The sequence below is a fragment of the Pteropus alecto genome, unplaced genomic scaffold (genome assembly GCF_000325575.1).
Source record: "Pteropus alecto unplaced genomic scaffold, ASM32557v1 scaffold106, whole genome shotgun sequence".
NCBI lineage: Eukaryota > Metazoa > Chordata > Mammalia > Chiroptera > Pteropodidae > Pteropus > Pteropus alecto.
Window position 1 is genome coordinate 16745275 of NW_006442103.1, and position 21656 is coordinate 16766930.

General features: G+C 49.4%; 1 protein-coding gene across 1 annotated transcript in view; it reads left to right on the plus strand.

Annotated features, from left to right (window-relative positions):
- HAO2 (hydroxyacid oxidase 2) overlaps nucleotides 1-21656 on the plus strand; it is a 160673-nt gene that overhangs the window by 95999 nt on the left and 43018 nt on the right. The window lies entirely within an intron of this gene.

Below are 21656 nucleotides of genomic sequence, written 5' to 3' on the forward strand. Positions count from 1 at the left end.
CCCCCCACACAAGCTCCTTCTTCCTTTTGTTAAAATTTTCTGTAGCCGAGGGGTGCTGAGACGATCAAAGCATCCACTTCCTTCCCTTTGATGTGTGGTCAGACAGGCTCTGATGTCAGAGGCGTGTTGCGTTTCATTAGTCCTAATATTAAGCTTCCTAGAGGTCAGGGCGACCGTGCGGCTTTAACCCGGCTGTGACCAGGTCCACGTCCCTGGAAACACCAGTGATCCCCAGCTCCTTTCAGGCCCGTTAGGAGATTACGCAGCCAAAGAAATCAGAGTGTAAATATCTTTTCTTGCTCTACAAGTGTCTCGGCCCCTCGGCAAGCCTGCTTTTCTGCCTCAGCGGCCGCCCTCATGCTGCATTCTGAACTCATATGCCTTCCGCATGTCAAATTTCGGAGCTTCAAGCAGGTATGAAAAGGGGCAAGTTTTACATCATTTGCATCTGAAAGCACCCTCTCTTCCTCTGCAACACCATCTGCAACCTCAGCTGACTGCCAGCCCCGGGTTTTCCTTCTGCCGGCTTAGGGGAGCTCCGGGTAATGGCCCTGGATTTGCTAGTGGTGTCGGGAGAACCACATCCCAAACTCCAATTACCCTCTCTCCAGAGAAAACAGTTAATCAGAAATTTTCTCCTGTTTATAAGACAAACGGTTCACGCCGTACACGCGGCACCGATGCCCCAAAGCATCGTCACCTTGGCAGTTCTCGATCTCAGGCTGCCTTCGGAATTCGCTATGGGAAAATCACTCTTCATGGAAAAACTGGGACTTTGATGAGTCAGGTCTGCTCGCTTCCCGGGGCACATTGAGGGCTGGGCAAGTCCCTGGGTCGACCTCTCCCGGCCGAGCTCCCGTTGTCTGCAAAATGGGATCGCTAGTTGTCCTTAGCCTCTCAGTGCGTGTCGGCGTCCCCAGTTACATCCTGAGGACATTAAAAAAATAAAAGAGTTGTCCTCCAGAAGGAATAAAAAGAACGAGGTCCCTGTTGGACTTCTTTACGCCTCATAATTCTTTTTATTTTCTGTGACTCGAGAAGAAGACTAGGCTCTTTTCCTTGCTCAGGGCTTCTAAGAGGCTTCCTCTAGACCCGAGCGGGAGGGGGCCCTGTGGTCCGGTTCCCAGGACCCTGCTGCTTGCTCCCACGAGTCCCTGGGCTGGGCTCTCAAGCCCGGTTCCTGTTTGTGGCAGGCAAGGCAGATGCCCTCGCCTTGTCACTGCCCCTGAGAACAGTTACGGTGGAGTTTTCGCCCCGCTTGTCTTTTGGAGATAAGGGCTAAGGGAGAAACCTCATGGCGGGCGTTTACTACATCCCTGGTACCTGATGCTCTTTGACTTGGAGACAGACAACCTGGGCCTGACACCTGGCTCTGCCTCTCATATCCAGGTGATCGTGGCAACTCTCTTCACCTTTCTCTGCCCAGTCTCCTCATCTAAGAACCTCCTCAGAGCACACGCGGGGTTATGTGGACCAAGGCAGCCTTCACGCCCTTCTGAAGATAATCTTGCTCCTCTTCCTCTTCCTCCCTCCCTTTCCCTCCCCCGCCCCCACCTTGGCCTAAGCCTTTCTCTTTGGCTGGGAAACCCAAAGAGACCCACTTCCTTGCTGTCCTGTCCTGTCCTGTCTTACCGCATCCTCAAAATTCAGCTCTGTTTTCTCTGGGAAGGCTCCTCTGAGAGTAAGTCCCTCCTCTGCAATGCTCTGGTATTTCAGATGGACATTATGATGTAGATGTAGTAAGTACCCGTTCCAACTAGACTAAGAGCTCCTCAAGGCAGGGGTCAAGTCTTCATGTCTTGCTTTCCTTACCTGGCACTTCTGTTAATAATAATAGCTACCTCGAATTTACTGTGTGGCAGGCAATGTGCTACTCATTCATTCATTCATTCGCCCACTCACAGATGTTTATCGAGTACCTGTGGCGCCCGTGAAGCCTATCTAAAATGTTTACCATGCGTATGTGTGCGTGCATTCTGCAGTTTTGAGTACACAGGCTGTTCCTCTGCATCTGCCCTCTGTCCTAGTGAGTGGCCTTCAGAGACTGGTAAATGCTCTGAATACTGAACAGGATTGATAAGAAAAAAAATTCTCCCTTAAAACGCATTATAATGAAAATTAAGAGTATCAAAAACAGCTTCTAGGGTAAAGGAAGCCTCACTACAAAAGAACAAGAATCTAATTGATATCAGACGTCTCAACACTGAAAACAAGACGCCAAAGGGGTCATTAACATCTTCAAAATGCGGCGGGAAGGAGAGAACTTTGAACCTGAAGTTTTATCGTCTGCCACGACCTGAGAAGGGCGTCTTGAACTGCGAAGTGTGATCGCCTCGTTCCTGTATCTTGAGGTTGGGCGCGAGAGAGCGTGAAAGGAGCCGGAATTGCAGCAGAAGGTGCGAGGAGAGAGAGAAGCCTCGTTTCTCCAGACCGTCTGGGGTGGTGTCTGCGCTCTCAGTCCCCCGTCCCTCCTGTGCCCTGCGTGGCACCGACGGCGGTGGTGATGGCGGCAGCCAACCCCGTTCTGCCTGTAGCGCCGCCTGTGGTTCCACCGGTAAGTGGCCCCCCCACGCTCCCCTGTCTTCCCGGTGGTCGGAGGAGCCGTGGCATGGCGCGCCCTCTCACCAGCGAGAGAGGAAACCCTTCCACGCACACGTTCTGTGCACACCGTCAAGTCGGACCAGAGAAGCCTGGAGGAGCCAGGTTCCAGGTGTCTGTCACCTGACTGCAGAACCTCGGCTTCCGACTCCTCATTCTTGGCTGCGCCCCGGTGGTCAGATGTAAAAAGCACGGAGAGGAGGGGGCCGTTGATCCTGGAGGCCCTAATGATCCGCCGAGCAGCCGCCGGAAACTTCCCCTCGGCTCGTGCATGGAGTGCGAAGCCAGGAAAAGAAGAACGCAGGGCAGATCTAAGAAGCCAACGTAATTTTAGTGCAGCCCGAGCCCGGCGTGTGCGAAGGCGTCGGAGGAGAGGAGGGCGTCGTATTTAGAAGTTGAAATTCTTTTAAGTGCAGTGGGAGAGGCCTTCGAAAGTGGTCAGGCTGAAAGCAACGTAGACTGACCGTGGTAGGTTTCACCTCCACTGCAGTGTGGTGTGTGGACAGTAACGACTCCAGCCAAGTTCTGTCATACCCATATTTTTGGTGGCTAGATGGGAGAATAGAACATCTTTTGGAGTGTGAAAGTCCCGTTGCATTCTCGGTTCGGGGGATGTTTGGGGTACTTTTGTCCTTTGCCATTGTTGTGACCGAAATAACCAGGCCCAACTCGAGTGCTCTAATCCAAGAGACAGTTTATTAGCCGGCGGCTGTCCTTGCCAAGGAGCAGCCCCGAGACGCAGGGGCACAAAGGTTTTAAGCCCTCGATTCCATCCCCCACATCCTTAATTCTTACACAAAATACTATATCTCCTCCATTCATTAACTGATAACTAAGAGGTGGGTAAGCAAGCAGGGGTACAGAAGCAGAATGCGTCATTGTTAAAATATTTTGTACCTATAGGCAGTGATCCGGCCAGTAAATCCCTCTAGTTAATAAATTTTTAGCAGATAACTAACTAGAAGTGGGACATGGCGGTTAGCACGTACCATGTCTTATCCTTAACCTATTGTTTCTAAAGGTGAGGTCACTACACCATGGCAGCTCTCTGGTCCCCAGGCTTGGCTGCCTTCAAGTTAGCTAGTAGGTGGGACCAGGACTCACGGCCTCCATATGACCTGCCTCAGAAAGGCTCTCGGCGTGGACCGGTGCAACTCCAGCTCCAGAGTTCAAAATTGTTGATCAGACCATCCCAACAACCTGCCAGAGACGCCCGCTGTCTCTCAGGAGACTCCATGCTCCTGGGCCGAGGCCGTTGTTCAAATGCCCTGAACCTCCTCCCGACGAGCTGTTCTAAAGCCCAGCCAGAAAGAAGAAATAGATTCGGACCCAGAGTGACTGGAAAATGTGGGCAGGAAGCTATAAAATGAGATGCAGCTTGGAAAAATACAGATTGTTACATCTGGAAGAGAAAACAATATATCACTAGCGATCCCTGCACCACCGCCACCCCCAGCAGATATATAAATATATTCGAGCATAGGAGCAGACGCAGATTACTGTCAAGCGGACGAGTTTGATTTTCAGCCCCTCAGTCGTGCCGACTCCGTCTTAGTCCTCGGGAGAGCCTAGCTATGTGTTCTTCATATGTTTTTGTAAATTCACAAAAGCTATTTTTGCATTCCTTTTTTCAAAATACGAATTATATAAGTAAGCTTCATGCTACACAAAACCTGGATCTGCCCTGAGGAAGGCTGAAATGTTTGGTGACAAATAAGCAACAATGTTGATGGTCACTCTGCTAAATGAGAACCTCTCTTCCTAGCTCATGCAGCCCTGCTGGCGTGACACCTTCAGGCCATGCGGAGTGCCGTTAGGCTCCAGCCCTGTCGGGGCGCCTCTCCCCGTGAGGCTTGGGTGTGCGCAAGCAGAGCTGTTGCGTCACGTGACTCCAAGACTGGTCTTCAGCACAGTCATGACGTTGAGGAAGTGCATTCTGACACCACCAGCCTTTCTGATGCTGAGCCTCCTGTAGTGCTGCTCTCTCCAATTCCCCAGACCTCTCCTTTGGCGTTAGAGCCTGATGGGCTCTGTCCGCCCTGAAGTGGATGTGGCTGGTAATTGACCGAAGGTGTCTTGAATTGGAGTCAGCTGTCTTCATGTTACTGGGATTCAAAGCCTCGAAGTTAAAGAATTATATTCTACTTGAAGAATTAATTTCCGAAATGGCTAGTATGGACCCATGGGATTTCTGGGAAGCACCTTAGAACTATGGTGGGCTTGGGGGTTAAGCCATCCCTCTGTGAGGGGTGACTCTGAGAGTCTGGGAGGCCCAGACTCCCAGGAAGAAAGCTTGGAATGACTCTTTTGAAATCTCATATACAGTTTTGATTATATTCCATACCAAAAAATGCTTTCAGCTAGTTCCTACTGAGGAAAATTGCCCCCTAGGAAAATGCAGAAGATTATCCTGTGGTCCCCAGGACTACCTTGCCATCAGTCACGTGCCCCCAGAGGTACGTGTACCCCAGTTGGAGAAGCACGCTTTTACTCACTCAGCCTGGAGCTTGCAGGAGCGACTTTGGCTCAAAAGCATGGGACAAGAAGGAATCTCCAGGATCTGGAAGGATTTCATGCTTTTTATATTTCAAACTGCAGCCCTTCAAGGCCATGCTTCTTAGCCAGCCTCCTAACAGTGCATAGACGCTTGGCAGAACCAGCGCCTGGCACGGACAGGCTGGCTTTGCTAGAGGCGCCGTGCAAACACGGGGAGTGGTGTTTGTTGACAGAGGAGGTGCGCCCGGCTAGGCTGAGCGTGGACTCACTTTTGGGGGGGCCTGTGAATGGTGCCAGGGAAGCGCTCCCAGCGCCAAAGCCTAGGATCTGTCCCTTTCACGGTGATCACAGCACGCATCTCCCGCCTGGCTACGAGTACCCTTCCGCCCTGTGCTCCTTTACCTGAAGTTTATACCACATTCGCCAGACAACAACTTCCAGTTCACGAAGGCAGACACTGGACTCCTGACACCGAGTGAAAAGGCGACATAAGTGAGATTGGCCTTTGACCCTTTCTTGCCCACTTCCCTGTCCACTCCACCGTCTATGTCCTTTGTCCCCCATGGGCGTTCCCTCTCCTCTGGGACACAGGGCTCTGGCGATTCGGACTTACAGTGAGTGCCTCTAACCATAGTCGGTGCACACTGGTTGGCGTGGGGGCTGGGGCTTGGCGGCTCTTTCTTAGAAAAATTCTGAAGGTTTCAGAAAGATGCCGACTTCACACTAACAAATGAATCTTTAATGAGAGATTCTGAAGCACCGACAGAGGAATTCTGTTCTGTTTTGCAGCGGGCCTTCCCAGCACCCCGCAAAGCGTCACTCTCCTTATGGGAAAGGCACGTTCTACCAGGAACCCCTCCCTCGGGATATAGGGCCACCCGAGAGCAGAGCGTGTGTGGGGCGATGCTCGGGCACAGCCGAGCTCTCAGCGTCACGCGGGGGAGCTAGGACCGGTATTTTGGGAGATGGAGAAATGTGTTTCCAGCCCCAGAGGGGCTCCCTCCGGTCAAGTTCTCTTCCTCCAAGATGCAGCAATCACTCCAACGATGTTTCCACCTAGAGCCCGTGAATACGCCCGTGGGTTTCCACTCCTCCCAGCCTAAGTGCTGGATGAGGAGGACCCGGGCCAGAAAGGCCTCTGGGGCCCTCGGCGACTGGTGCACTCCGTCTCTCAGGAAACCGGCCCCAGCCGGGGAGGTGCGTGGAGTCCCCGCCTCCTCTGAGACGTTTGTCGGGAAGATGTCCCTTCTGTCTGTTCCTTGGCTTCTGACTGGCCATCCAGCTGTTGAGGCCGTGTTATTCTCTAACTTTTCCCCCACGTTTTCTTGAATTCTGCTCTTGTCCTCTACGCACGCTCCTCCACCATCCGACGCACCGAGTGGCATCTCAGACTTCCTGCTTCCGTCCTTCCTCCCATCCGAGTGGCATCTCAGACTTCTGGCTTTGCGTCCCTGCTGCTTCTTTCAGGCACAGTTAAACCGGGGAACGCTCTCCCTGGCTTTGGGCGCATCCTCTGCAGCCCCGCCCAGGGATGTTCCGACCACACTTGGTGTCCCTACCACACCTGGTGTCCCCTCCCTAGGTCAGCCGTGGAAAGCTGTGCTCAAACAGTGGGTCCGACACGTTCAAGGTCCCTGGAGAGAGTTGGGCAAAAAAAAAAAAAAAAAATGTCAGTCACCGCAGATGAATGCGAATGAACGGCGCAGTGCCAGCTGTGATTTCAGATCGGATAAGTAACAGTGCCGGGGGAGATCAGAAGGAAGGGGACACTGGGCGTGTTCGCCTATTACTCTGTTTGCCATCTTTCACTTGAGCTAGATGAGTGTGATTTGTGGCCCGCTTCTTCTCACTGGCTAGGATGAGAAGCCAGGAAGAAAGCAGCTCATTTCCAAGAAAGCTTGGCTCCGGATGCGGAGGGCCTCAGCCTCGGGGCCAGCCGTGTTATGGGGTCACCGCTCCCTGTAACAGCCCCTGGCAGGAAACGCAACAAGTCTCCGTACTGGCTGCGTTTCCCTGCCCTGGACTCCATCGTGTCTGGGTGGGTCCCGCTCGCCTAGCATCTCCCCCGTTCCCGTCGGGGCTGCCGCTGATTTATTCCAGAGTCTGTTATGTATTGGGGACGTGTCATGCCCTGAATGCTGGGTTTCACTGCTCTTCAAGTAAACTTGTACAATTAATTATACTTTATATTCGGGGTATTAGGGATCGAGCTGGCATGAGGCGTATGTATTGGGCAAGACTAATATGCCGATGGCCTGTCACGACTACGCCCATGGTTGACGTTGATGTAGTCAGTGTGCTGCGGTTCGCAGAGCACTTGTGCGTGCGCATTATCGCTTTGGGTCTTCACAATAACCCTCTTGAGGAAGGTAGTGGAGTAAAAACTCGTGACTCTCATTTTACGAATGATAAATACGGGACTCGCAGAAGTTAAAAGTGACATGTAGTCAGGGTTTGAGACTCCACACTGCACTGAGAACTCGTGAGCTGAAAAACATGCCACTTTGGCGCCCGGCGTTCCTTAGTCGTTTGGTTTGCAATTCTCTGTCATTTCGACCGCTTTGGCTTTTTAGGTAACATCTTTATTAAGATATAATTGACATACAGTAAGCTGCACTGATTTAAAGTGTACAGCCGGATAAGTTTTGTCATATGTATATATCCATGAAACCAGCATCGTAATTAAGATAATGAACAGTTTTCTTGGGCTTCTTTGTAACCCCTCCTTCTCATTCCACCCTGCCTTCCCCAGGCAAACACCGATGTGCTTCCTGTCACAACGCGTGAGGTGGCATGTCTTAGAATTTTATATAAATGCAATCAGACAGTATGTATTGGCTTCTCTCATTCAGCACAGCATCCGTGTTGTCACACATATCAGTAATTCATTTCTTTTTTGCTGACTAATAGTCTGTCCCGTGGATATACCACAGTTTGTTTATCCATTCACCTGCCGATGAGTATTTGCGTGGTTTTCAGTTTGGGACTGTTAAGAGATAAAGCTCCAGTGAGCATCCGCGTACAGGTCTTTATTCAGACATGTCTTTGTTTCTCCTGGGTCCGCACGTAGGAGTGGAGCGTTTGCATCATGTGCTAGGTAAATGTTTAACATTTTACGAAACTCCCAAACTGCGTTCCAAAGCGATCGGCCACGTTCCCACATGACATCCACCTGCAGTGCCTCCCCATCCTTGCCAGCTCTAGGAATGCACAGCCTTTTCCTTTCGGCCACTCTAATGGGGATGTCGCGATACCTCATCGTAGTTCTAATTTGCATTTCCTGGGTCACTAACAGTGTTGAGTGTCTTTTCATTCGTTTATTTGCCATCTGCATATCTTTTTTGGCAAAGTATCTGTTAACGTCTTTTGCCCATTTTTTAATTGTCTCGTGTGTTTTCTCGTTGTTGAGTTTTGAGAGTTCTTTCTAAATAGTAGGGACAATTCATTAATGTTTTGCAAACACTTTCAGTCTGTGGCTCATCTTTTCATTCTCCTAAGAGTTTTATTTTTTTAATTTTTGAGTAAGTCCAGTTTATCAGTGTGTTCTTTTATGGATCGTTCTGTTGGTATAGAATCTGAGAAGTCTTTACCTATCCCAAAGTAACGAAGGTTTTCTCCTATTATTTCTTCTAGAAATTTTATAGTTCTAGGATTTACATTTAGGTCTAGGATCCATTTCGAGTTAATTTCTATAGATGGTGAGAGGTATGAATTGAAGTTCATTTTTTGCATATGGATATCTAGTTGATCTACTGTATAAAAGACTTTTTTCACCACCGTCTGCCATGGCATCTTTGTCCGTGTGTGTCCTTCTGTTTCTAGGCTATTCTGTTCCATCAATCCGTGTGTTTCTCTTTATGCTAATACCACACTGTCTTGAATACTATGATGGTTGGTTTTATGTGCCAGTTTGGCCAGGCCGTCGTACCCAGTTATATAATCAAACCATAATCTGGATATTGCTGTGCAGTATTTTGTAGATTTCTTTGCGAAGGGATTTTGTAGGCGTGGTTGCCATCTACGACTAGTGGACGTTAAGTAAAGGAGATTACCCTCGATGATGTGGGAAGGTCTCCTCCAGTCATCTGAAAGGTCTGAAGGGCAAAACGTGACATTCTCTGCAGAAGAAATTCTGCCTCGAGGCTGCAACATTAACGCCGGCCTGAGCTGCCAGCCTGCCCTCTGCCCTATAAACCTCAGGCTTGCCAGCCCCACGGTGGGAATCGTGAGCCAAGTCCCATTCTCACTCCCACTGCCCTCCTCTCTCTGCCGTCAGCTCGGCTTTTGTCTGTGTGGTTTCAGTCACGGCCACGGCTTCTCTGTGAGCTGTATTCTGACAGCTCTTAGCTTATATTCCCTGTATAACTTGCAGCTGTATAACTTGCAGCCCTTGTAGAAAGCTTCTTATTTTCACACTAGTTCCAGTAAAAAGAAAAAAAATTTAAAAACAGAAGTGAGTCTTATTAGACTAAGTCAAGTTACAGGTCTACACCAGAACCAAAACCTGTGTTCTCGGGTGCACTGACTTGCCGGAGCTCGGTCACGTGACCTTGTTGGAAGAGGAGAAACGTCAAGTGGATGTCAGCGGAATGGCCTTGTCTTTCTCGACTTCTTCAACAACTTGTTGCAACCTCAACATTCATTTTCTCGTTTCATCTTTAAGGCTCCTCTGCTGACTGCTGCCTTCTACATGGCTTCTTTGTTTTCTTTAAAAAAAAAATTGTCTAAACTTCTCGTTCTTTCCCCTGAAGTGTCCGTGTCACTTGTGCTGGCTTTACCGCACTGCCTTGTCCCTGAGTGTTAGTCCCCTCTCTCCAGACTCCCAGTTTATTGCTGTCACCACTGGAGTTTGCAGCAGCTTTTAATTCGGCTCCTTTGTGAATCTCATTAATATGCAGTTATCACCTCTCTCCAGATCATTCACAGACATTAACCAAAACCCAACCTAATAACGAAGTCCAAAGATTCTGTGGCAGTCACTCCTTCAAAGGAAGCTAAGAAACTTGATGGAGGAGGAATTTGGGTAGGAAAATGGAAATAGCCTCCTTTCCCAACAACAGAGTTTTCACCAAAAGGAGATCTTGAGAGGAAAATGAAAGAAACACAGTGTAAAGAGGGAGATAGCAAACTAGACCTCGCACTGGTCTCTGTAAATTTAGGGTAAAATTTACGGCCATGAAGAGCTGCAGGGCTCTGAGGTCTGAGGTTACAAACTGCTGTTTGTTTATTTTCTGTATTTTTTATTTCATTGAAGTATAGTTGGTATGCAATATTATAATAGTTTCAGGTGTACAATAGAGTGATTCAACATTAATATACCTTACGATGTGATCACCACACCGTCTGTCACCAAATAGAGTCATCACGATATTGACAAGCTACCGTATAAATGGGAACTCAACTAGCAAAGCTAAATGGAAGAGCAGTTGACAAAAGAATTTAGTCGTTGGCTGTTCTCCTTCATGTTCTGACATACTCACTCTTTGGTCTTAGAGATATCTCAAACTGTTTTCTTTCTGGGTCGGTATTTCAGTTTTAGCCTGAGTGATAATCAGAGTCTGCTATCCACACCGTTGCTGACAAATGTAAGCATCTCTGTCGACCCATAGTTGTGTTTGTTTTATGCGTTAGCACTTTTCCTGGTCTGTTAACTGTCTGTGTCTTGACCAGTCTTCGAATCCAGAGACATTATCATCTCATCTGGACGACTACAGCAGCGTACTAGCTGGCCCTTATGATTCACTTCCTTTATGCCTCCCGGGCCTCCTCCTTACTTAAAGTCAGACATAATCTCTCCAGACTACAAATGAGGTCACGTCACCTTGCTTTATTTGCAAGCAGATGAACTGAAGTACATAGAGAGGCTTTGTAGCATGGTAGACATTATGACCAATGACCGACCTGCTCAGTGTATATAGAGGTAACGAAAAACACAAAACAAAAACCACGAAACGAATTAAGAATATGACTCTTGGAACGTAATTTGGCCCGATGCCTAGTTCTGGGCCCTGAGCTGTAGGGGGAAGTGACGAGTTACTTCCGGGCTGGAGCATTTACTTGCCAGTGTGAGACCCTCCCGTGTTGGGAATGTGGTGACAGAACCCCCTGACTGGGTTCCTATGGGGTTACTATGAGCAGAGCTCGCCTGCCAGTCTGTGTTGAACACACAGGGTGAGTAACCACTAAGCCTTTGTTGTTTGGAACCACTAAAAATTCTAGGGTTGTTTACCAAAGCCTCGCCTACACTGTTCTGACTGATACAGACACTGAACCTGGAAGCAGGGTGCTATTGTAACAACAACCCAAAAACCACCCCACTGTGACCCCAGAAATATGTGACATTGGCTTGTAGGCCGGGTGGTAGGTAGTTGGTGACAACACTGATCCTGGAGGCTGGAAAGCTGACGACCTGTGTTACTTAGTGGGAAAGCACTTGAATAACTGTCGCCGTCGGTCATTTTGGAGGCGTGTCGTGAACTTACGGATCTACGAGAAGAGGTCGGGGAACAGTACCGTAGCGTCCACTGGTTCCGGTTGGCTGTGTCCGGCAAGACGCGATGAGAAAGAGGTGCGCTCAGAGAGGAATGGGCTTGTTCGCAGGCAGGAGCGAGAATAGAGAACATTCAGACACTCTGGGACTAGTGTGGTCGCAGAGTCAACTGCTTCTCGAGTCTGACCTAGCAGTAAGAATGAGAAAAGCTGTGTAGTGTGGGTGGGATCTGGAGGCCAGGGATGGTAAGTGGGAGGAAAGGAACCGATAAGAGTTTGAACAGGTGAGTGAACTGCTTAATATCTCTATTTGATCTTAGAAATTGTCGAAAGAACTGTAACAGTTGAAATTCGGGATAGGAATTTTAGCTATTGTACGATAGTCAAGAAATACGTTGATATTTGAAGAATGTGGATGCTTTCATGTTTTCCTTGAAAAGTATGTGTTTTGATTCTTATTTCGTTTCCTTAATGTTATCTGTTTTAATAAAGTTTGTTTTCCAGCCATGTAAAATAGTTTAAAGCTGTAGCTTGGAACTCCAGGCTTTGCTAAATCTTGAGGAGACGTGTTATTACTTTACTGTCACCTTGTGGCCATGTAGCTTAATTGCAGGAATATTTTTTAGTGCGGCAGATGAAATGTGTTGAAGATTTATGTTCAGAGCATGTGGTAATAACTGCAAGTGTTTTTTGATATCCTTATCCATCTATTTATCACTTTGTTTCCCTCTTTTTCATTAGATTTCTCTCTTCCATCTTTCCTTTTTCCCTTTCTCTCAGATACAGCATGTAGTCATTAATATATAATGTATCTAAGATACCCAGCACACTGCTGAAGGAAAAAGTCGGAGAAACCACCGAGCCTCCTAGAGGCCCGTAGCAGGATTTCAGAGCTTCCCAAAGTCGTATGGTAAGAGATCTGTGAGAATTTCCATTCATTCATCTGACATTTTCACTGTGTGCCAGGCGTGATGTCAGGTGCTGAGAATTCTGAGGCAGAAACTACACTACTGTCCTCAAAAACGTCTCAGTCTTATAGGGAACTGAAAAACTAATTCCGGTGTAGTAGGGGAGCGGGAGTCATGGGTCACTGTGGAGCATCCCGGATGCTCAAACCCTCCTCTTGCCGACGTTGTCGATCAGTTTCAGCTGAGCGTGGAGCCCTGGGACCAGCCGGTGCACGTGTTACCCAGGGACCCGCTCTGGGCTTGCCTCTCTTCTCTCGTTTTTGGTGTTCTTGATAGAGGGATCGAAAGATAACATATGTAGGAAAGTTTAGGTCAGTGTCTGGGATTCAGGAAGCACAGGAAATGTTAGCTCATGCCTTCCTCCATTTGTGTACTGATTAGACTCCATGCTAAGAGCTGGAGACAGCCCCGACTTAAGGAGTTTACGAGACTGGTGGAGGAAAGAGATATGCAAATAAGCACTGTCAGTGCACCATGGTCATTGTTAGATTAGGAGTAGGAGGGGAAACGCTGTTAATTGGAGGGAACGAGGTCGCCTTTGAACTGGACTGGCAAATATAAACTGTATTTGACCCGAGTACCAAGAAGAAGAACATTCTATGCAGAGGGCACAGCATGAGCAAAAACACGAGGCGTAAGAGCAGGGAATAGAAGTGATTCGGGGTTACTCATGCGCGAAGTGCAGGGGAGAGCAGTTGGGACCAGGTGGGAGAGGTAACCAGATCCTCATCAGGAAAGGCCTTGCGGGACGTACCAAAGAAATCAGAGTTTATACAGTAGACCAGGAGCGATTCAGACTGGCGGCCTGAGGGCGTCACAGCTAAGAGATGTTTTGTTTGGCTCGCACAGTTTTGAAAAGCAACATACCTAGTCAGGTCACAGTGCAAACAGCTGAGTGCATTTTGTTTTTGTTTTTTTTTTTTACCAACAATCCATACCATGAATTTGTGTTGCCTGTAGGTGTCTGCGTTGTAAGCCGGGTTCAACCTGATGGATGATAGCAGACCACTGGAGAGTTTTGAGCAAGGGAATACATTTGTGTCTCCCTAGTGGTAACGTGGTATGTGAGGCCGGAGAATGAAGAATTAGTATTAGAGACGGGTAAGAGACTGTTAAAATAGTCCAGAAGTGTGAGCAGCAGAGGGGATGCATATAAGATTGATTTAAGAATTAGAATTGGCCGGACCTAGTAGGTGATTGCTTATGGGTTTTTTGTTGGTTGGTTGCTTGGTTGCTTGGTTGGATGGTTGGTTTTTTGGTAGTGGTGGTGGGCAGGGAACAAAAATTTGGTGTCTAAAATGACTCGCAGGTTTTTAGCTTGAGCAGTTGAGTAGATGGTTGATGCAGGTGCCATTCCTAGAGAGAGTGATGTGCGGACAGGTTAGGGAGCAAGATCACGTGTTAGCTTTGTCAGGTGGAGTATGAGGGTTGTGCTGGGCGTTCTGGCGAGGATCGTGGTCAGGATGGATCACAGACCAGTAACAAATTCTGGAGCCAAAACTGGAATTGGAAAGGTTCCCGGGCACCAAGCCCATGACTCCCACAGCTCACAGAGGAGGGCCTCGGGCCTGGAGTCCGGATGAGAATGCGCTAGCTCTCTCGTGGCGGATCCAGGGAGTTATAAACAGACCAGTGGTGATGATAATCGCAGCAGTAATACAGTCGTCTTTAACATAATTCTCACTTCGTAGGAGGCCCTGGGTTGTTTCGTTTATTCCTCACGATAACCTTACCTAGTAAGTGTGCTTATCGTCCCCATTTTATGGATATGAAGACTGCAGTTTAGAGACATTTTTAAATCGCTGGCCCAGGTCACACAGCAGTAAGGGGTGGAGCTAGAGCTGAGCTGTCCCCAGCGCCCACGCTGGTCACCGTAAGCAGGCAGCGTAACATGAGGATACCAGGGAGGGTGACGACTTTGATAAAATATCCACCCCTTCCCCCGATCTGTACATGTGCCTGAAATTTTAACTTTAGAAACACATTTCGTAGGGTAATGATGGTTTAGGAGGGAACATTTTTCAGATCCCACTGTTGGGGTCTGAAACCATTTGCGGGGGTGAAGACCTGGTCTGGATGGCCTTCCAGGGGCCCTCAGCCTGGCTGCACTTCAGAACGACCGGATTTAAAAACTGCCAGTGTGGTCATTGGTCTGGTCCCTTGAATCAGCTTTTTCAAGTGTTCTGTGGGGAGGTGACAGCAGCCGGCTGGCAAGCAAAGCCAGGGCCCCTCTCCTCCCTCAAGCCACTACTAAGAAAGGTGAAGTTCGAGGCGTGGCCAGGAGGTGGCTTCACACTCGGTCTCTCCCTTCTCGCATCTTCCTGGATCCAGGAGACACAGCGTGAGGCAGACTGCAGGGCATGGGCTCCGGGAGGCCTGTGAGTTGGGAGGCCAGGTAAACCGGAATTTGTGTTTTCTTAGGTCTTGAGGGAGAGGAAACAGAGATACCACTTGCTGGGAAAATCATGTGGAGGGAGGGCGCCTCCCCCTCATCCCCAGAGAGCTAAATGGAACCAGACCGGGCCCTCCCCACACCACTCAGGGGAGATGCTTTTCAAGGGAGTGAAATGTTTTATTGAAGAAACTCCAAGGAGGGAGGAAAGAAGCCCAAGAGAGCGGGGCAGCCTGACAGGTCGGCAGATGGAAGCGGCCCCTTGGCGCATGTGGCTCAAAGCTGGCAGCCCGTCCGCCGGGCAGGGCGGGAGCCGCGGCTCCCCGACGTCTCTCATCTGCCTTCTTGCGGCTTTGGGTTGGTGGGAACTGAGACGTGCACAGCCGTCCTCCGAGGAGCAGAAGTGCAGGCCCACGCCCAGGGTCTGCGTGGGTGACAGCAAATGACACGGAGCCCCAGGAGCCTGCGAACTGGAGCCTTCGATTGCACTTTGCCACTTGTATAGAGCGAGGATAAGAGAGACCTCTTTTTCACCAAGCGGTTGTGCAGATTGAGGGAACTCGTGTATGCGAATCGCCCGGCATGTAACAGGTGCTCAACAAACGTCTCTTCCATGTTCTTCTGTCCCCAAGGGCCAAGTGCTCAACAGCTGTAGAGTCATAATATCACCAGCTATTCATTTTTAGGTCAGTTTCCTCAAGTGAAAAACCAAAAAGGAAGTAATGACGCCCTCTTCTCCCGGGGCCACAGGAAACCGCAAATGTGAGTTCCCAGCTCGGTCCAAGGACTATCGTGAGTTAGCGGTAACTCCACCTCGGATAAACTTGTGGAGTTTGGATAGTGCCAGGACAGGGGGATGTTAATTAGGTAAACATCCCTCTTCGTCTGACAGTTTACACGGCTTAAGGTCCATTTCCGTTATCGTGGTCTGTACCTAAGTATTTTAAATGGTATTGTGAGATAAAGATGGATCCCCGGCTGAGTTGCCATCACTTTTAGAATCGGTCTCGGGGCTACGGCCTCAGGAACAGAGCCCTGTGCCATGCGGCTCTATGACAAAAATCTGGTTAAATGTTCACTCCATAGAAACACAGCTATTGAAATGTTCTCCAGCCCCTCTCGATTGCCGAATGCTGAAGGGACTGTGTTTATCCCTGGACTCCTTACAGACCTGCGTGCTTCCTCGGTTCTTACCTCGTTTTGAATGCCGCTTATCGGTCTGTTCCTTGGGCTCCTCTCTTTCACCTGTCAATTCTATAAGGTTTTGTCCTTGGCCACTCTCTTTGCGCTCTGTGGGCTCTTCTTCCTTAGCTGATCCCAGCCTTCTCTTGGATTTAGCACCTCTAATACTCTGATGCCTTCTGTAGCTGAGACAGTAACGCTCACCACAGATGACATTCGCTCCGCTACATCGTCCAGCCTGTGCAGCGAGGTGGCACCCCTGGCAATGACATGTGAGCAGATGCGATGTGTGTCACCTGCAGCTGAGGGGTAAAATGCCCACGCGTGATCCTTTAGTCTCTCTTCTCTTGTCCAGGGGACTGACGTGGATTCATGTTTTAGATGCCGAAGTTACAAGAGGATGTAGTCTTGTCACCTTAGGTCCCTAGATGACGATGTGGAACAGAGCCCCTGAATAAGACGTATTTGACATGTAGCATGAGTGAGAAATACACTTTGTTTTTGTCTTATACCGCTGAGATCTGGGGACTGCTTATTACTGCGACATACCCTGTCCCAGCCTGACTGCCAAGTCTGGCATCTAGCCTAACATTGACAGCCACAGTTAACAGATTAGTTTTTAACCAATCACATATCTGTAGCCTTGACTGTGTCTCTGAGTTTCGCTTTCTTCCAGTCTGCTCCTGGCCAGATCGTCCCTCAGAATCGCCCCTCATCCAGCGTCCCGAACCTCTGCTAGTAGCACTCCAGTCTGTCTAGTCATTGAATCAGGAGACATTGCCCCGCGCTAGCCACCCTGCCTCACTCCATCCAGCCGCTCACTGCTTCTAAAGATACCACCTACATGTCTTCATCAGCTCTAGAGTGACTCCCCTCATTACAGTGCTCGTAATCTCTTGCTTGGAGTAGTGACCAGTCTTCCCATCACCTGCCCTGCCCGCTCCCCACCAAACCCACCCTCCCTGCTCTAGTCAGAGTCGATGTCTAAATTAAAAATCTAACTCTGCTTAAAGCCCCCGGTGGCTCTCTGCCACCTACAAAATAAAGCCCAGGCTTCCCGTCTCGTCAGGGAGGCGTCTTGGCACACGGGATCCACCTGACTCGTGCCTCTCGCCCCCCGAGCCTCCTGTCTCACCGCTCGCTGCCTTTCGCGCTGGAACTCCACCCAGTCGCTTGCAGCCCCACGCACAGCATGCGGTTTCCTGCTCCCTTCCCCAGCTCTGCCCGGCTGGATGCTGTGACTTCCCGAGGACTGGCCTAGACCTTTCCGGCCCTCTTCACCCTCCTCTGTATCTCCGCGGCCCGGGCTTACGTTTTCATCACAGCGGGAGTGGCTTCCTCGTAGCCCGCAGAGGCGGATGAGTGTGCTCTGCCCGACGGCCAGGAGAGACCCGAGGATCTCTGCCTTCCCTGGATCTCAGAATAAGACGCCTGAGGAGTACTTGGTATATAGACTTTCTCCTTCCTCTTCCCTTTCCTTTTCCCTCCCTCCTGCTAACCCTTCCATGTTCCTTCTGGCTCTGGAGTCAGAATGATTTCAGACCCAAGCTCTACCACGTATTAGCCGTGTGACCCTAGAAAAGCTTTTTCACTTCTCCGAGCCTGTTTTCCTCATTTAGGAAATGAGGACAGTCCTATTCCCCACACAGATAACCCTCTCATTGGATTGTTTTAAGGATTAAATTTACATACCTGTAAAATATTTAGAACAATGCCTGATACGAGGTAAGCATTCAAATAAATATTTGCTAATATTAGTACTGACTTTCTTTGGCTTGTTCAGTGAATAACTAAATGATAATCAATATTTAATAGAAATTCCTAACCCTGGAATCTAAGTTAAGCCGACTGGTATTTTGGATTTGGGCCCAATCCCCATTCACTTGCCCAAATCCCTCTGGCTATGATGCTGCAACCAACATTCCATACCAGAGAGTCAGTCATTTGACTTAAGACTTGTTCCCCCTTAAAGCACAAATACCACATAAAGTCTTATCAATCATTTATAACGCCCTCATTGAAGTAGTCCCAGACAAGCCCAGCTGGAAATAATAACAACTCATATTTGTATGGCACTTGAAATTTACAAAGCACTCTCCCACACTCATGCTTTTGATGCTCGGAACAGTGCGGCGGGGTCGGGCGAGAGGCGTGCCGATGGTGGTTTCCACGCTGGAGAGGAGAACATCGCGACTCACAGAGTTTGGGGGCCTGGGTCCCCCGCAGCTGCCAAACCGTGGGGCCGGCATTCATTTGCAAGCGTCGTGACTCCCAAATCCAAGTGCCTCCCACTCTGCCATGTGAACGGAATCTGTGCGGCCCGTCGGCAGCAGGACGGGACCCGGACGCCCCGGGCAGGCGCCTCACACAGCATCGTGGAGGCCGGCAACTTGCACTTGTGTATCCATGAGTTTAGGGACTTGGGGAATGTCCAATGAAATGGGACGTTGGAGATAATCTGTTCGAGAACCCAGATCTAGAAACAGATTTACCGAGCTCAGACCCGGCTGTGTCGCTTACACAGCTTAATTAAGTAAACTTGAGAAAGGCATTTAATTTCTATGTGCTTTAATGCTGTCGCTTTTACAACAGGGCAGATAATCGTAGTCATTCGGTCGGGTTTTGGGGGATCCAGCGAGAGCACTCACTTACGGCACTTAGTCAATGAACGCTGTGCACCGTCACTAGCATGTTCAAGCCACCACTGATAAGATTACTGAAAAGTTCACTGCCTTTTAAAAATGAAAAAGTCCAAGAGATCACCTGGACCCACCTGCGTGTTTTATAGGCAAGGACAGTAAGACCCAGTGAGCCATGATAACCTGCACAGCTTGGAAGAACAGGGACGAGAACCCAAGCCCCTGAATCCCTAACTGGGACCTTTAACCATCTGCTGTGAGCTGCATCCTCTACTAGATCTGTAGGAAGGTTATTCAGTCATTCAACAAACGTTGATGCCGAGCCCTGAAACAGCCACTGTGGAGGATTACATTTCTAATCTATTTGGCTTCGCAAGCGCTAAGTAATAACGGCATTTAAATCAGTGTTTAATTGATAGAACAGCTGTATGAGGCTATCGATGGAATGCATGAAGCATGTGGGAAAGGGCTTCACTGATGAATTTAACGATAAACTTATAGCACGTTATTAACCAATACCACCCCCATAAATTTAATAATAAAAATAAATGAAAGTTAAAAAAACAAGTATCCTGTTGAGCTCCTGATCGTGTCAGGCATTTTACTAGGCTTCAGAGATATGTGCTCTCTATTCTTAAGGGCCTCACGGTTTAGAGGGGATGAAATATGTGTAAATAGTTTCAACACACTGTATTTTAAAAATCCATAAGAAAGGTATTTACGAGGACTGTGAAAGCACAGGTGACTCTAGGAGACTATTTCTAAGTGTCTTGGGACGCGAAGGTCCGGGAAGTAACACAGAAACCGTGTTCTGAAGTACAGATAAGAGTTTGCTAGTTTGCAGTAGAAGAAGCCACTTTAGGAAGAAACAGGAAAAGCTTCGCAAAGGCCCAGACAAAGAGCACGGGTGGGGCCTGGCTAACTGGGGGCCCGACTGTCTGGCCTTGGAGTTTGAATCTTATTGTCTTAAAAATGAGAACCTGGGCACAAATTTTGAGTGGAGAAATAACCGGGGAAGATTGGAAGATTGGAACATTTTTCCTTTATTCCTGTGGAATTGTCTAATATTTCTATAATGCATGTGGATTACTATGCTCTGTGTCACTGCTCATGGTACAGAATGTGCCGATCTGGGGACAAGCCCCCTCTGACCCCCACGAGCAGGAAGTAGAGGACGTTTTTTACTGCAGGGGTTTTGTGTTCAATCAGAGTTCAACTAACAGCTGATGGCCTTGGTCATTATCACTTAGCCTTTTCATCTCTTTTCTTCATATGTAGGATGAAAATAGTCAAACCTACCTCGCAGAATCCTTTTAGAATTAAACGGATGTACGTACAATGCCTAGAGCCTATTAATAAGGTACTATTATTACCTTCAGGGACCACTTTCAAGTTTTCACATCCGCTTTTTAAAATCATATCCTTACCATAGCTTTGAAACAGAGACGGTACAAGACAACTTTCATTGTTCCCGTAATACAGATTTAAAAAAAAAAAAAAAGAAACAATCAGCTTGGCCGTAGTCACAGCGGGCGATTGGTTAGTACCTGGACCAGGAATCCTAAACCGATACATATTAGGAGTAGAAGGGAAATGGAATCGCCCAGCGGTTCCCAGCCCAGGGTGTTTGGAAGTTCAAGGACATTTCCGATTGTCCCAGGGCTCGGAAGTTCTGCTGGCATCTAACATCCAGGGCTCCAGGTGCTCGACATTCTCCAACGTGCAGACAGTCCTGGTCCCAGATGCCAGCAGCTGTCTATTGAAGAACACTGGGATTCCTGTCCCCTCATTTCGCAATTTAAAAAGCCGAGGCCCAGAGCAGTTATGTGACAGGTCTTGGTGGCTTTCCCATGGGAAGTGACCAGAAACTGTTGACTGAGAGATTAGAAAGGGAAACGGAGCCCAGTAAGGGAACTTCCTGCTTTGCCCTCTCCACGTGGTAAATATGCCACCTGAACAGTTTGGTGTGGCCCTGAGAGGGAAAAGGCCACTGGGCTCCATCCGGTCGGCTCTGCACAGCTGCCATAGGACGAAGACAGAGCCCTGGCAGCCTAGGCTCTCAGCCGTGGCCCAGGTCTCCCGTCCAGGCCCCTGTGCGCCCCTCACACAGATGCGATGGGACGCAGTGCCCCTGAGGGACGGCACTCGTCCGAAGCTCCGGATCCTCCCTGGAGCATGAGAATCGGGGGTCCAGGCGCCTGAGCGGGCGGCCTGGCTGGGGGGGCTTGGTCAGCGGCAGGGCTCTCTGCTTGATTCGAGCTGCACCATGGGGTCCAGACGCAGTGCTAGAGGTGGCCTCGAAGGCGTCTAGAACAAAACCAACGTTCTGTAGATGAGGGAAATAATGAAAACGCAACGACCATCGCTTCGTGCTTGTGCTGCCTGTGGTACCGTCAGAAGCAATTTGCTCGTGTGGCCTCGGTTAACTTGGCGCCGCGGGGGGTTGTGTTCCCAGGTGTTCCGCACGTGAGAGAAAAGCACAGCGCAACAGTAAATTGACTGAAGCCCAGAGGACGGGAGGGGCAGAGGTGACATTTGGATCAAGGTCCGTCAGGCGCCACAGCCACGAGCCGCTTTCTGGGAGAGGCTGAGCATGGGAAGGCGACTTACCCAACAGGTCCCTCTGCCCACAGGGACCAGCACCCAAGTCCCCCACTCCCGTCTCGGTGTGTTTCCTGCCAAGCCGCACCTGGCCAGGTGTGGATGTCAAGACGGGACAGTGCGGTGTGAAGTCGCCGCCTCCCCTCGTGCTGCGGGGAAGTCGCCCAGAACTTCCTGCACGGCTTTCAAAACCCCCCAAAGTAGCTGCAGTGAGGACGTGATGCGAATATTAAAACCCGCAGGCCGGAGGCCTGGCTTCCCCACCCCCCCACCCCGCACCCCGGCCAGAGC